This window comes from Carlito syrichta, unplaced genomic scaffold (genome assembly GCF_000164805.1).
Source record: "Carlito syrichta isolate Samal-C Ts95f unplaced genomic scaffold, Tarsius_syrichta-2.0.1 Scaffold274924, whole genome shotgun sequence".
Taxonomy (NCBI): Eukaryota; Metazoa; Chordata; class Mammalia; order Primates; family Tarsiidae; genus Carlito; species Carlito syrichta.
The window spans coordinates 1-4295 of NW_007219020.1; the positions used below are offsets into that span (position 1 = coordinate 1).

Sequence of the window (4295 nt, forward strand, 5' to 3'; positions counted from 1 at the left end):
CCCCTCAGCTGTGAACTCTGTATTTCCCCCTTGGACTTGGACATCAATCGGGTAAGAATCTGTTTTACGATGGAAATCAATTTATGTATTCTAGTTGGAGAAAGGGTGCCAGCACACCCATCTGCCCATCTAGCCCTTGAAGTTCCCTGCATCAGAAAGTAGCAGAATTGCTTGGGTCATGATGTTTCTGTCCTGTACTGTCCCAATCCTCTAAGACAAGGATGCTCACAAATATGAAATGACTTGGAACTAGAAGAATTCATTTGCTCTAGCTGATATTTCACTAAGGTGGTATCTGAAATCCTACTTTATGTCCATCAGTATTACATGCAAGATTTCCGATTTCTATTATATACACACACTAGACGTGTACATGTATATTCATGCATATGTGTGTATATACCTGTGAGAGGGAGAGATAGTTATACACTATTTCTCCCATAAAAATGTCAATATAAAATGTATTTTATTTACTGATGATAACTATATGCCATAAACAAAAGTATAATTAACTCACTCATTTGTACTTGAGGTCCAGAAAACATTAAAAGAGTGAACTTGAGTCGGCCGAGGCACCATCACCATGTCCCTAATGACCTTGGCTGGCCGGGGTCTGGGGGCCATATGGTTCCCAACCCACGGGCAGGTGACGGTGCTGCAGGCGCGGGGCCTAGGGGCCAAGGGCCCCGGGGACACGAGCGATGCGTACGCGGTGATACAGGTCAGCAGGAGAAGTAAGCCACGTCGGTGTCGGAGCGCAGCCTGGGCGCGCCGGTGTGGCGGGAGGAGGCCACCTTCTAGCTGCCTTCACTGCTGTCCTCCGGTCCCACGGCCGCCGCCACCCTGCAGCTCACCGTGCTGCACCGCGCGCTACTCGGCCTCGACAAGTTCCTGGGCTGCACTGAGGTGGACCTGCAGGAGCTGCACCGCGACCAGGGCCACAGAAAGACGGAGTGGTATACCTTGAAATCCAAGCCAGGAAGGAAGAATAAAGTGTGAAGGGAAATCAAGGTTGACATCCAGTTTATGAGGAACAACATGATGGCCAGCATGTTTGACCTTTCCACGAAAGACAAGTCTTGGAATCCATTTGGAAAACCGAAGGACAAGATCAAGGGGAAGAACAAGGACAGTGCCTCTGATACTGCTTCTCCCATTGTCCCTAGCACGACACTCTCAGTCGATAGTGATGATGAGTGTTCGTCCAAAGACAAGAAAAAGAAATCCAAGATCAAGACCTTGTTTTCCAAGACGAATCTGCAAAAAACTCCACTTTCCCAGTCCATGTCTGTTCTGCCGACTTCAAAGTCAGACAAGGTCTTGCTTCGTCCTGGAGACTTTCAGTCCCGGTGGGACGATGACGACAATGAGGACGAGTCCTCCTCAGCCTCAGATGTCATGTCTCACAGGAGAACTGCAAGTACAGATCTTAAGCAGCTAAGCCAAGTCAATTTCACCCTTCCCAAGAAGGAAGGACTCTCTCCTTTCTTGGTGGCCTTTGGTCTAAAAATGATGTCCTCTCTCTCTAACATTTGTATCAATGGGAATCATGCTACCATGTTTACCTGGAGCAGCCAGAAGCCAAGGGTGAGACCAAGGATAGCAGCCCTTCTTCCTCTCCATCCCCCCAGGGCTTCAGAAAGAAACATCTGTTCTCATCTACTGAAAACCTGGCTGCGCGGTCTTGGAAGGAGGCTGCGGAAGGAGGTGGGATGTCTTCTGACAGGCGGCTGTCAGAGTCTTCCACCAAGGACTCTCCGAAGTCTATGTCTCTGCCTTCCTACCGACCACTGGTCAGTGGGGGACAATAAGGAAAATACGGCTCCAGCAAATGTGGAGGTTGCAAAAGAAGCCAAAGAGAACAAGAAGCAGGAGACCAAGAGGTCCTCTCTGCTTTCTCTGGTGATGGGGAAGAAGGATGTGGCTAAGGACAGTGAAGGTGAAGGCCCTCCTAGCATCCTGGGGAAGGAGAAGGAAGGCACGCTCACGGAGGTCAAGCCGAGGGAGGATGCATCAGCATCTGCTGGAGACCTAGTAAGAAGATCTGAGAAAGATACTGCAGCTATTGTCTCTAGGCAGGGTAACTCCCTGAACCCCTTTGAAGATGTGCGGATCACAGAACTGGAAGCTGACCGAGTCCAAGTCTGAACTGAAGCGGCCAATTCCCTCTCCAAGGGCTCCCCAGACCAGAGCTGTCAAACCTCAACTTCATCCTGTGAAGCCAATGAACACAACAGCCACTAAGATTGCTAACTCCAGCTTGGGACCTGCTACCATCATCAGTGAGAACATGACCGACGAGCCCATGGTGAAGAAATACACCTCCTCGGACTCTGCTTTTGCCTACGCACAACTGACCCATGATGAGCTAATCCAACTGGTTCTGAAGCAGAAGGAAACCATAAGCAAGAAGGAGTTCCAGGTACGTGAGCTGGAAGACTACATCGACAACCTGCTTGTCAGGGTCATGGAGGAAACCCGCAACATTCTTCACATCCCAGCTCAGCCTGGCAAGAAAGCAGGAAAGATGTAAACAGCCAGAATGAAACACTGAGATGTGTGGTGAGCTTGTTTCTACCTGCACCTGGGATCAGGGACTCACTATGCCCGATAACCAACCAGCAGGCTCAAATCACCACCTCCCTCGCCTGTTATCTGGCAAGAGTCAGTTCTACCAGTTGAAGCCAGTGTAATTATTACAATGAATCTTTTACTGTACATCCTCACGGCTTTATTTTTAAATGCCACTGTGCCTTTAACTGTGTTGTAAATATGTTATGCCCACCAGAGACGTGTTTATAAGATCTGATCCTGAGCCTGAGCTTCATATGGCATGGGAGGTATTAATGTATTTTAACAAGGGAGTTTTCTTTCTTTCGCATTGAGATTTTTTTTCAGTATGCATCCTCCAGCCATTAAAGCATAGGATGGAATGAGAAAAGGACCATGCAACTGGTGCTGTGTTACCTACATGGACTTTCTTGGGTTTGAGTAGTTGCAGGTGTGGCTTTTGGCTATAGATGGTAAATTTTGATACAGTGTAAACCTACCTGAGTCCTCAGTCTTTTTTTTTTTCTTTTTTGATGGGAGCAGAAGTGTTTAGAAAAATCCTCAGTGTGCCTTTCAGACTTTGAACAAGCTGCATTTTCTAAACATCAACTCCCAGAACTCTTTAGCCATAAAATGTGCTGTTTAGATCCAGAGCCCTTCTACTGGTGATATGAAAAACAAGATGGAGTAATTCAGAGAATCACTTCTTACTCTATTAGGAGAAGCTGGTCAAAGCCCTTCCTCTGGTGACAGCAGGGCTTCTGCTGGCTAGACTGGCCTTTTCATCACCTTGACAGGGGACTCGGTGATTCAGGCCCTCACTAAAACAGTCTGTCAAGCATGGATGATGTCAGTAGGACTCCTTTGGCCACTTCCTTTGCTTGGATCCCTGGTTTCCTTACCAGCACTGCCCGGAGAGGGACAGGGTCCACCAACTCCTCTAGGTGAAGAAGCCCCTTCACTGTGCATGCACAGGAAGCCACGGACTTGGACCCTAAAGGGCTTGAACTACATGCATTCATGTCTGTTCTTTGAAATACTTCTTTACCCTGCCTGAAAGGAAACCCCAAGTTACTTCTGGGATACTGGAGAAATCGTAGTGAGGGGCTTAGTGTAGTTAATAAAATTTAAAGGTCAGTAGAACACAGAAATGCCTCAGTCTTTAAACTGTTGCTGCTTTTTCTTTTTCCTTAATGAATCTCGACTCACATTTTACCTTCTTATTATAAAATTGTGAAGAGCAAGAAGATGATGCCTATTTTTGGATTACTGTATTTTAAAAACTAGATTAATAGACTTTTTAAAGAAAAAACTAGGGCACTTGCCCCCTTCTTAACTAAAAGTACTAGTTCATATTCTTTGGGTAATTTTATTGTTACTTACCTAATACTGTAGGTAGAATGTTTCTGTGTTGCTTATTCTTTTTCCTGGACGTGATAGAACCTCATCAGCTCTGACATCTCTCCTGGGGGAAGAATATCACATGATATTGATATAGTAGCAGTTATTAAATGGAAAATCTCATCTATGTGTGTTATTACATTGGGATTAAGAGGTAAGATTATTTATTGGCGGCGAAATCCCTTTTCAGGAATCTGCTGCAGCATTGGCTACATTCGAGCACTTCAATCTGAAGGATAATACTGTAACTTGATTTATCAAATTAGTTTTTAATTATTTACAACTAAAACTTAATTCTTTCCTACAGTACTGGGACCACTGTAAACTTTTCAAATGACTTGTAT

At 45.8% G+C, this 4295-nt stretch overlaps 1 pseudogene; it reads left to right on the forward strand.

Annotated features, from left to right (window-relative positions):
- Window positions 1-583: 583 nt before the first annotated feature.
- Window positions 584-2533, forward strand: LOC103254330 (annotated as a pseudogene).
- The last annotated feature ends 1762 nt before the right edge of the window (window positions 2534-4295 follow it).